This window comes from Corvus kubaryi, unplaced genomic scaffold (assembly GCF_017639235.1).
Source record: "Corvus kubaryi isolate FWS band 111438036 unplaced genomic scaffold, C.kubaryi_AGA036_p1.0 37396, whole genome shotgun sequence".
NCBI classification, from domain to species: domain Eukaryota; kingdom Metazoa; phylum Chordata; class Aves; order Passeriformes; family Corvidae; genus Corvus; species Corvus kubaryi.
Window position 1 is genome coordinate 18,977,864 of NW_024581135.1, and position 12,758 is coordinate 18,990,621.

A 12,758-nucleotide genomic window follows, 5' to 3' on the forward strand; every position below is an offset into this window, starting at 1 on the left:
TATTGCAAAGTTATTGCAAAGTGTTATTGCCTCCTTTCGTAATATTGAAGAATGCCATCAGTTCAATTGATATCCAAAACAGCCACAATGATGTTTGCAATTAAAAAGTGATTCTGCAGTTGAGCTCTTCTTGCCTCCAACTTAATAGGATTTTGCCTAACTTCTGAAAAAGGAAATAAAAAAGGACAAATACACAAGAAGCGATCTAGTACCCCTAAAGATCTGATTGTTACCACTTCAGGGCATGTTGATTTACCTCAGCATTGAGAATTTGTTTGTTGTCTTTTCCTCCATCTGCTCATATTATATAATCTATTTTTAATGTTGACACATTTACATTTTAAAACAACCCAGAGACACATCTTTACTTATATAGCTTGCTAAATGAGAATAAAATTCAAACTGAAATACATCAGCTATTTCTGCTGACACCCAAAGTATGTACTTCTTTCTCTTACTTCTCTGAAACTCTTCCCTTGGATTTATAAATCCTGTCACTTTTTTGGTGTAACAGACCATATTGTCACCATAATTTGTGATTCTTAAAAATCTCACACTATTTACAAGGTTATTTGTCTTAGGTTTACAGATTCTTCAATTAAACATGTATACGAGCAAGTCTTAATCTCTTTTGGTTGTAAATTAAAAGTGCACTTTTAGGTGTTACAGGGCTTAGAGATTATATTTTTAAGGCCAAAATACCTAAAGTTATAAAAAACCTGAATGAGTAAACACCATTAACAGGGATTGACAGAACAGTATACAACAATAATGTGAAGAAAGTGTTAAATTATTTATACAGAAATTTCATCAAAGTCTCTGCTCAACTTGCTGTTTTGTTTAATAGATGAGAAATCTAGTTAGGATGTTCCTAAGTCAAGAACTGGACAAATCCTGGAACGCTAGAGTGTGAGAAATAGGAGTATTGCCAGTAAGGGAGCTAAGTGAGCAAAACCCTGAGTGGGATTGCACTGCAAGGGGGAGCTCTAGGAGTAAGAGCAGGAATCAGGGATAATAAGCAAGCCACAAGGACAAGGTACAGAAACATGCAGTGTGAGTAAAACAAAAGCAACCTGCTGAGTGTCCCAGAGCAATGAGTGCAATTTGCTCCCATGTCTGATGGGTAGGCAGCTATCAGTCAGCCTGACACCAGTCTTCAATCCTGGAAGACCAGTTACATGCAGGTGACATCTGTAGCTGAGCATTGAAAAAAAGACTACATGAATATCCATCTGAATTTTATAAACATAGGACAATTTCCATGCACAAGTATAACATGAACACTTAAAATATCTTAGATACTGCTATGTAGTTAAGCGGCCTGATTAGGTCATTGAGAGCTTTGAGTTGACAGTGATCTCAGCCCATCATTATTTTCTGTGGTTTTAGCCTGGTCTTCATTTCAGAGACAGATTTTAGTGAGATCCTCAACTTTCTCCCTATATATAGACATCTTGCTTGAAAGAAGCAGTACTTTATATGTGTGAAAGCAAATATGTGGCTGTCGACAGTTTATTTTATATACCATAGCAGAAAAATTGTCTGCAATGCCTGTGTGAACCCATTAGCACAGAGCTAGATGAGGTATTACACTTCATCTGCAGCTGAAAATTCTGTCAGTTGACAGAAAAGGGGCAGAGGGACAGGGGAAATACAGACAGGCAATAGATATAAAGAGACAGAAGTTTAATAGCAAGTATATCAGAAAAAAAGGGTATGAAATACATTTGATGCAGGTGAAAGATGTCAGCTTATTGCTTTTTATTTATAGACCTGCATAGAAGTGTACAGTGCTTTGTCATATAAAAATTAAATTGATGCAGATAGCTCAAGGAGTAGACATGTGAAATCAGAATTGGCATATAGAGAGTAGTAGAATGAGTTAAATTATTGTGGAATAGGAACTGGTTTATCTTCTGGTTATCACAATAAAAATGCAATGAATTATATGAATTATTCTGAAGAAATATCCAGTGTCTTGCTAATGAGATTCAAAGTGTCATTATACAATGTAAGGTGTTCAAACAGGAATTAGTGATAAGCAGATAAGTCTTAGGGGAAAAAAGAAGTGCAAGACTAGAAAACACATAATAGCAAAAGCCACACACAGACCTATTTGAATAAGAGATCTAATACCCTAAGAAAAAATTATTTCCTGAAAAGATGTCGTCTCAAAGACCAACCTTTTCTATAAACTAGAGAAAAGATAAAACACAAACAGAACTTCTTGAAGCACCAGTTAATTTCTGCTCCCAAAATACACCTTAAAGGTATCAGAATCCACAAACATTATCTCAGAATAGATCTTTCGTGTTTGTACACACTTAATTGTTCTGGATGATGCATGACTATTTTATTTACTTCATTAATACTTGAGTTCTACTAAGGAATTGAATGTTGTAAGGATTCAAAGGTTCAAGAGCAGTTGAACAGACTGATTGAGGTCTAAATCTAAAATAATGCTCAGCTAAGGCAATATCTCATATTCAGACCCAAAAATTATGATTACCTAACATGCAAGTGCTCTTTGGGTTGCCACCACCTATGATCTTTGTAGAAAGGAAGTAAGTTCTGTGAAGACTGAAGTAAGAGAATGAATGTGGTAATTTTCTGTGAAGTTAATTCTAGCGAAATTACTTGTTTATTTTGGGTTTTTTTTTGTAAAATTAGCACAAGGTTTGTATAAGCATAATGGATACATGTATTGTGCCTATAAATTCTCATTCATATGGGATAGACCACTGTAGCAATGCTTTGAAGTTAACGAGCCTTCTCAGTTCATTACAGATAAAAATACTGAGTTTCCACCTTCAAATGAAATGAATAACTGTCAGCTGTGTAAACAAGTTTTGAATTTAATTTCTGGTACCACGGAAGCAGCAACAGCAATTTCTTTTCATACATTTGATATATAGAGACAGGCAGCAAACACTAACTCTTCAAAAACTTCCCAAAATGGTTTTAATTACTTTTCTAATTTTTTTTTTTAAATGAAGACTTATGACAGTAACACATAGCAGAGATTATTTGTACTTCCAGCACTGTGAAGCAGTAATGGTTTATTCTTTTTGTACTTGATAGGATGAGCCTTATTTACAAATCTAAATGATTCTGAATTTTGAAAGTCTCTATTTCACAAAGTAGCAAAATGATGTTTTAGACGGGATGCATAAGAGAATAAATACTCTTGGAAAACAGAAAATTTGAGAATATTTCTAATGGGAACACTTTCACCTGACAGAAATAATATAACATATTTTCCCAAAGGACAAGGAGTTATTTTTACCTGTTTTTCTTCTTACAGAATCATAAAAAAAAAAATACTTTAAGATCATCAAGTCTAACCATCAAGCTATCACTGCCAAGTCCACCACTAAACCTTAAGTGCCACATCTACATATTTTACATACATCCACGGATGGTGACTCAGCCACTTCAATGGACAGCCTGTTCCAGTGCTTGATAACCCTTTTGATGAAGAAATTTTTCCTGATATCCAATCTAAACCTCCCCTGGCACAACTGGAGACCATTTCCTCTTTCAATCAGCACTGATTAAATGCAAATTCTAATACTCTGCACCACACACCTTCCACATAACTAAAAAAGTGTCAAACACTTCCCATTTGCTGCTGTCATTTAACATAAAAATTTATGAGGCATCTGACAATAGCTCACTAGATCACATTTACATGGATAACTCGGTCTGCATGGGCTAAGAAGGACTGAATTAATGAATGGACTGAATTAATGAATCTACTGTTGCTTCACAAGTCTGTCACTGAAGGGATAATCTGCAAATGCAGAAGCAGGGACTGGGAGATGCACTGGCTGCAGTCACTGATGACTCCCTCCTCTGCAGTCTCAAGAAGCTAATCTTGCTCAGGTCAGAGTGCTTGATCCATGTTCCTGGGAATGACTCAGGACACAAGCAATAAGACAGCATGTGTGCACACTTAGGGTTTTCTTTCTCCTCTGTCCCAATTTCATTCCCAGAAGTGCTGTACTTATGAAAGGCACAACGTGAGAGACCATAAGAGACTTACATCTTCTCTGCACAAACAAACACAGTCTGGGTGGCAGCAATGAAGCAAAAGCTTCCCTAGGGCACACACTAGGATTATCAACAAGGGAAGACTACTTCTGGATTAAAGCTTTGGCCCGCTGTCATCTATGGCAAAACTCCCACTGAAGTCAGTGTAGCCAGGATTTCACGTCTGTTGCAGCTATTTTGACTCCCTGCCTGTTCTGCCTTGGGACTTCCAGCCAGCACAAAAAGGGTCTTAACAGTGCCAGAAGCTTTTGTGTTATGAACTGCAGCAGAAGTCCTGAAACCCTTCACATAAACAACAAAATACTCATCAGCCTTAAGAAATTTAAGACACTGCCAAGCTCCAGGGGGTTCAAACCTGCATACACAAGTATGACATTTCACATTGGCACACCATGCTGAAACACCCGTATCCTGTTTAAGTGCTTTCTTTTTTTTTTTCCTTTTTATGAAAGTGTTATGGCAGAAAATTCATGTTTTGATTGAACACAGAGCAAGAAGCAAGCTAAATTATATACTCAATACAAATCTCATGCAATAATGATGAAAGTGTAAAATGACTGTAACAAAAGCAGACACTTCATGAAGTAGTCTCCTCTAAATTCAGTATGTGTAGGCAATACAGAGAAAATGGAAATGCATTAAAAAAAAATGAAACTGTAGATCAGACTGGCCAAAAGTCTTAATGAGACTGTAAAATATTATGATAAGTCTCTGTTTAAAATATACTCGGCCTTTGTCACTGCATATAAAACAGATAGAAACTTAGCAAGATGTCAGGAACATAATTGTAAGTCAAGCTGCCATGGAATTACAGTGCTCAAAAAACACAAAAAGCCAGTTCTGAGCTCCTGACACGATAAATTTTTGCTGACTTCAGCACAAAGCAAAAATAACTCAAATAATTGTAGGCTGCAGGACTAGACCTTGGTCGTTATTTCATCTAAACACAGAAGAGCTTTAGTTTAGTGAGGATGGCATGAACTTTGCAATGAACACCTATTTAAAAAGCAGTCAAAATTCTGCTGCTGCTGCTGCTACTCAATGAAGAAGCAGCCACTTCATCTCAGACAGCATACAGATGCCCTACTTACAATATGTTACCAGTCCCTACAAAAGAAATGGATATTTATAGTTGGATTTATTAGACTTACATTGTCATGTAAAGACACACACACAATACTGTATTAGATTAGTTTAGATTAACTTAAGGTGTTGGGGTTTTTTCCTAACTCTGAGTCCATATTTTAATAGAAGCTTTAAAAAAAAAGGTTTAAACTTTAGAATGGGGTATATTTAGAATTCCATTCAGCTTTGCAAGGAAAATAAAAAGGCTGCAATTCAAGATCTTCTAGGAATAAAATTTCTCCTGAAATACATGACATTTCCAAATGGAAATACTATCAGAACAAACACTTGAGATGCAATTCTAGGTCTACAGAAACATCTACAGAAAGTAGAAACAACAAAGCATTTCATTCTAAAAGTTTTAAGCATAGCCACTGGTTTTTAGTTCTTCATCAACAGTTCATAAGTCCTTAGCTGTAATTATAGCAATTAAGATAGTGCTCAGAACTGTTTTATGCTTGCTTAAAAATATTACTGCTGAAGCTTACTGAACTACTCTGGCTTGAGTAAATGCATGGCAAAAATAAAGCTTTGGAACACCTGCTTTCCAATGCAAGGACACACAATGGCATATGATCTTCCACCTTTCCTTTTAGATGGAGTCAAGGGAATAAAGTCACCCAAATATCTGTGAAAGACAGCTAACACTAAATATGTCATACATTAGGCATCATCCTTTGCAGTGATAAATTCTTTAGCAAGCTACATGTCTGGGGGGAGAAAAGGGCTGGGGAAAATGAATGTGCCTTAAACATCATCTACATCGTTCTGATGAGATATTTAGTTACACATCCCTCTCCTATTGCTAAGAAGGAGGATGCATCATGATAGCCATTCTGCAGAACATTCATCATCAGAAAATCAGGTTCCTTACAAAGCTTCTTTGCTTAACATTTTCCTATTTGTGTCTGTACCCAGTATTTTGTATTTGTAGGAAATTTTGTAATTGTAGGAAATACATAAATTTTTAAAGTATCCAAGGAAAAAAAACACGAGTTATTATTCTGCTAAAATAGTTGTCTAAAGGCAGAAAAAAATATTGCCAGATATTCAGAACTGGATATTTTAAAAATTATTTCATTCACAGGTGGTCCTTTACTAACCATCTAAAGACAACTAGGTACTTTGATTCCTATTGCTATCACTCTAAATTATTAACACTTGACTGTTAGAGCTAAATATTCAGAAAAGTATCTTCAGACTCTCCATCCTATTTCTTCTTCAGTGTTCTGGAAATCTTTCTGGATACTGTCCCTACATTCCATCTCTTCACACAAAAAGCTTTACATTCCATGTTTTCTGATTAATTGCTGTGATTTTTTCATGTGACTATTTAGTGAGAAATTTTTTAAAAAGTATGGGGGATCATGGAATCAGACTCTGGAACAAAAGAAGTCAGACAGGTGTTAATCTTCAGAAAACCCCTCAACCCTTTTCCACTTGAATTTTTTTTTTTCCTATGTGTTCCTTTGGTTTTTTGCTATGCTATCTATAATAATCATTGTTCTGTCTTCAGACTAAGTTTCTTTATACCTTCATTTACATTTTTCTTCTTCATATTCCTGTTCATCTAAGTTTATTTTTCATTGTATGGACCTAACCACCTCCTCTCAGCTTATCCCTACATTCACTCAAGCCCATGCCCAGTGATCTAAACTAGCTTTGACCATGATTTAAAAATTTTTACATTTGCCTCAAGCCTTTATACCTCCATGTTTCCCCGCATAAAGAAGTTTCAATCTCAATAATCTCAACAGGAACAATCAGTGAAAGGAGAAAAAGTGCTTGCCCAGTGCCTTGATTTTTTTTTTTTAAATATTTTGGAATAAGTAACTAAGAATAGTAAGAACGTCAAAAATATAACAGAAATGGTGTTATCACCAACAAATACATTGAACTTCAATTTTTACTTAACAGTGAAATAACAAAGTAGAACCAGACTAAAGTAACTTATTTGAAAGGTTTATCATTATCTCAAAATGTAATACCTACAGTTTAAACATAAAATTCTAATTCCATATGCAGAATTGAATCTGCTGTTCAGTTAACTTACTTACAAGTCCCTTACACTAATTCATACATATTGCATACACATGGTGAACAGAATACATTTGTTTCAATTGCTGGATTACCTGATGAAGCTCAGCTTGACTGCAAATGATTGGATGCCTGACAAAAACACAGGAAGAAACTCTTTAGGAAGAGTAATTCCTTATATGGTAATTTTGCTGGACACGCAACTCTTGACAGATGCCCCAAAACCAGTGAATACTGGGCATTTATTCCCATCTGTACTTGTAAGAAGATTATGACCTTTCATTTGCCACGTGTGCCCCACAGCTGTTTCACCGCCATCTTGCATTACCTTAATAAGCTGAAGTGCATGAGCCGAACAGCGTAACCAAACCCCCAGGGTTGGGAGCTCCAGGAAACACTTAAACCAGCACATCATCTTTCATTGTGGGTAGAAACAAGATCAAGTACTTGAGTTTTGACCACTTTAGAGAGTTTTCCTCTTTGCTGCAACTTAGATTTGCCTTAGTCCTTGGGTAACAGTCTTCAGCACATGATAGCTGAGGTCTGCCAGGAGGTCTTTAACAAAGAGCCCTCTTCTCTGCAGTGCATACACATTCTTACTGTCTGTATGTCAGGGCAAGAAGCCCCATGCTTTGTCATCAGCAAGAGCATTGTGCAAGATTGCTGTCTCTTCTAAAAGCATTCCCTCCAGGGAATTCAAAATGATCAGGCAGTTTGAGAAAAGGCAATCTCAGCCTGGGCTGAATACAAATCAAATACATAAATGAAATTGCACATCACTTAAACTTACTGATGAGAAGTATTGACAGCAGCACAGCCTTTTCCCTTTCCCAGGATTCTTCGAGTCTAACTTATATACACCAAAATAATTACACTGCTCTTCTATACTGGTTATCAAGATGCTTCTGACACTACACACTGTCAGATTTCAAGGGGCTGAAGGGTTATCTGTTAGGGCAGACTCATTAGTGGCCATTACATCTAATAGGGATTGAATAGTCACTACTGCGTGTTCTGCAAGGACGTTTGTTTTCAAAAGTATTATAGCAGTAAATCATAAATTCAAGTCTGAGTTTAACTGTAAAGCAATTCTATGCTTCTAGAATTAATAAGTTGTAATTCCTTTCTGTCTTTAAATTACAAAAATCAGAAATAGTTTCTCACTCTTTTGACCCTGGTCAAGATTTTAAACTCTCTCTTTTGGATCAATAGCTTAAGAATGGTGTGTAGTTTACAGTTTATCTCCTACCTGCTTAAAGGAAATACTTCACACTTATTTTATTCAAAACTCAGACTGGAAAGTGAGCTATGAGTTATGAAACCAAGGCAAACCATCTTGCATCCTATTTATCCCACCACACTCCTTCTGAATTATTTGCCCAGCTCGTAGGCTACATCCCAATCCAACAGAGATTTGCTTAATGGGGGGAGAAGATGCATTTTGAACAGGATTTGTTGATGGCTGAAGAGTGTAGCCAAGCCTCTCAGCATGGATAACAGCTGGCCCTACAATGCTCACCTTGAATACGGCAATATTGGGAAGGTAATCTACAAACAGGTAACAAAGGTAAAAACTTCAGGGTTTACCACATTAATCTCTAAATTGCATTAAATAGATTGATGGGCAAAGCCTGACCAATCTTTTTACATATGATCACAAACCACCATATTTCAGTTACATTTTATTATAAAAAGTAATCATTCGAGCCCCTATTTTTTTTTTAATTAGAAAATTGGCAGATTTTTTTAAAATGTGAATTTTTAATTCAAACTATTCACAGGAAAATTCAAAAGGAAGTGTGATAAAAATATTACAGAAAACTAATTCCAAGATACTCAATTTACAGACTTTTTCAGATTTCTGCCTTTGTTGCACCAAAATATAATACCAATTTCATTCAGTGCCTCTAGGCATAAAACTCCTTGATATAAATTCAACAAGAAAGAGAGCAATTACACATTCTGACCTGTATTTCTTCATTTCTCATGTATTTCTAATACAAGGGTGATTTCTATTTGCATTTTACAATTTTCTGAGTCCGCTAATTGTAAGACATTCTAAAATAAATGTAAATTGTCTGGATGGACACCATCCAATTTCTAATGGACAGGTGTTCATATAAAAATTCAACAGTATCAGCGACAAGCTAGCAGTAACTGGTGGGGTGAGGGGTAGAGAGAAATTATTTGGCTCTCAACTGAACTTCCTGTTTAACCACAGGGATGATCAAATTAGGTCAAGGTCAAGTATGTGAAAGAGCAGCTGCACCATGCAGCAAACAAGGACTACTGGTGTATCAATATATAATATAGTAAAAATGTTTTGCTTTTCTAAACCACCATTTCATGTCTTGCAATTCAAAGCTGCTGCAGGAGAAAGTGGCCTCCTGCACTCTCAGCCTTTTTTCTGGGCTCTGTAGATTCAGCTCCTTCCCAGGCTGCTTGAAGCCTTGTGGCAGAGCAGTCCCTTAGCACTCACTGCAGTAGGCCACCTCTTGTCTACATGGAAAACATTAAAGGTGTCCAACATAGCAACTAATAACCAACTAATCTTCCCCCTACGGGATGAGAGATGTTTAAATCGCCCTGGCAGAATGAAATGACTGGACTGGGGGTGACTTCCTTATCCACAGAAATTTTTCGCAGATGTCACTCATTTAGGACCCTTATTAACTACTACAAACAGATGCTTTCAATACACAGTGGTTCTGGGACCTGTAGTGCTTTGGCTTAATAATCTATGATTTTCCTCTTTCAGTAAATGAAAATAAATTGATTTATGGCAGTTAATGCACAGGTACTGAAAATGGCAGCTGCAGTTTTTTTGATACCCATCTGTCCTCCTCTTATTCCATCTGCTTCCTTCACTCATTGCACTGGAATTCAGCTTCACAAAATGCAGTCCAAACTCTTTCATGTAGCACAGTGTAAGTTACCTAGTTACCCAGCTAAAAGACATTTTCAAAATAAATCACTCTCCTTGTACTCTGTAGAAGGCAACAGACATGGATTTTATGGTTAATAAATATCAGAGCAATGTTTTTTTCAACAAAATACACAACTATTGGTAAATTTCCTGTGATTTCAGATGGTGCACTTGAAAATATTACCATAAAGGCTCATCATTTTAAACAATTATTGATTACACCGTGGGGATTTTTCACCAATTCCACTTGATGCTGCTTTTAAAATGGTAAGTACCTACATAACTCTATGATTTATAGATGGGTTAGATCTTTATAGATAATACAACAGTATAAATGAACACTAATATATAATTTCATTTGATTATGTAGCTTTTATTAAACTGTGTTGACTGACTTTTTTTATTCTTCAACAGTTCTTTGGCCTGTTAATGATTAAAGATTTGGATTTCACTCTTTACACTAAATGTAAGTGTTTAACAGGAAAAGAAAACCTAAGAAAGCACTCTCTCCTTACAATCCAAAATGGAAGATACAATATAAAGGCTGAAATGAATTTATTGAGAAATTTTGAATAGCACAATTACAAAAGCTAATACTAAAACCCATTTTTTCTACAGGATACTATAAATAAAGGATATTTCCATTATTATCCCATCTTTAAGGCAATGTGGTGCATGAGGTCAATCGAAGGTCAAGGAGGGTGGTTGCTGTTGCTCTCTAAAAGGGCTCACGCTTTAAATATCTCAGTGTTCATGTTGTCTTTCATTTCTACACTAATGTGGTACTTTGAATACCTACATGCCTTAAATGCTTTGGTTTATGTATTTACCACTTCATTATTGGCATCACATTAAAATGGAATAGTTACATTTTATTTGCACTACAAAGGTCTTTTAACTGATACTGAATTTATACAGAATAGAATATTCAAGACTAGCATACAAAATACAGTGCACAAGAACATGCATTTAGACACAACTTTGTGATCAGGGTGATAGCAACTCTATTTATCTTTTTTTTTTTAATTACACACATTATTTTACTAAAAATTCAGTAGCATAGCTGCCTGAAAGAATTGTATTGAGTCAAAAACAATAAACTACTTTACCTCTTGAGATACAGAAGTGTTTATAACATAACGAAACTTAAAAATATGTAATAAGAATTTAGGTTGGAAATTTTTTTCCAGCATGAAAAATAGAAACAAATCCTGGTAATAGCACTTTGTAAAACAGAACTTTCATATTGCAGATCCATTATCATGATGTAGGTGACTAAAAAATGAGGATTGCAATTCTTTTAATCTTTATGCGTATTTAAATACATAAAAGCCATTTTTTCCTTTCTATGACAGAGTTTGAAGTACTTACAAACGAAAGCAAAAAACCAAACTGCTGGTATTAACCATACAGAAAAAAAAAAAAAAAGTCTGTATACCTCCTGTGGCCCTTTAAAAACCATTCATAATTAAGCATTTGCATAAGGATAAAGCAAGAAAACTCTTACATGCAAAAACATGTATCTTTTAGACATCTGCAAACTACTTATCTTGATCTGTTCCATAAATAGAAACTAATTACAGAGAGACTGAAATCAAGACAATGCCCTAGAAAATAAGAGGCAATCATTTTAAAATATACTCAAAATGGTGTGAGTAAATCTGTATTGTACAGATTCATATTTAACACATAGATCTTTTTTGGTCTAACCTTCCTCCTTTTACAAGAAATGGTTAAACTTCTACTAATTCCATTAAAAGCATCATCAGCCTTGATGCATTCTTTCTCCAGTAATATTTCCTGCCCTGCAGAGTATCAATATTAACTGTGAATGGCAGAACTGTAAAGGCTCTAGTGAAAATAAAGCATTCAATCCTCTGAATTAATGCCTGAGCTCTGACTTCTAAGTGAAGAAAGAGATCAGCAAGTCAGCTACTGCTCATATTGCTTTCTTATTCATAATTGAAAAACCAGGGGCTTGGGGAGTCCTTAGCAACCTAATCCATTCCTTCTCAGGAATTTTATGTAAGTTTTCTTTTAATATAACTTTATTCTCCCGCTTTTGTTATAAATATAACTTTAGAAACAAGTTTAATCCAAGGCTAAATTTCAAACCCCAAAACTGACACAATATAGGGGCCAGCAGCAAAGTTGAAATTTCAAATATGCTGAGTCAATCCTGCCAAGGTGAGTGTTAGGGCTTCTCAGTTTCAAAGGGTACCTCAGCTGCTGTACTTGGACAGTAATATTACCCAGTCACCGCAGAAGTGCATATCAAGCTGTTTCTTAGAGCAAATAGCAACTCTTTATCAGCAAAAGGAGGCTGGCAAAGGACAAAATAGAAAACCCTTCAGCCACTCGAAGCTGGAGACCTGAGTCAGGAACATTATTTTCTTTGGGAGCTGGGAGGAAGAGGTGGTTTGATGGATCCACTGAAGTCAGCCAAGTTAAAAGTTGCATGCTGGATTTCACAAAATGAAGCACAACCATGGCCTTTATTTTTAGACATCTGTGCTAAAGGAAGGGAGATTAAGATGCCTGAAATGATTATTCTTCACAGGCAGGTCACTCAGAAATCCGATCTGTATGATTGCAGACACTTGTAAACATTGATTCA

The 12,758-nt window shown here is 35.7% G+C and overlaps 1 protein-coding gene across 9 annotated transcripts in view; it reads left to right on the forward strand.

Annotated features, from left to right (window-relative positions):
• Window positions 1–12,758, forward strand: part of B3GALT1 (beta-1,3-galactosyltransferase 1) — a 76,783-nt gene that overhangs the window by 12,930 nt on the left and 51,095 nt on the right. For 5 of the 9 annotated variants that reach the window (XM_042041573.1, XM_042041569.1, XM_042041574.1 and 2 more), the window contains exon 2: window positions 10,304–10,408. The gene's annotated coding sequence lies outside the window, so the exon portion shown is untranslated. Of the gene's footprint in view, window positions 1–10,262; window positions 10,409–10,555; window positions 10,608–12,758 lie in introns of those variants that run through there. The other 4 variants (XM_042041568.1, XM_042041567.1, XM_042041576.1 and 1 more) reach the window with 2 other exon arrangements.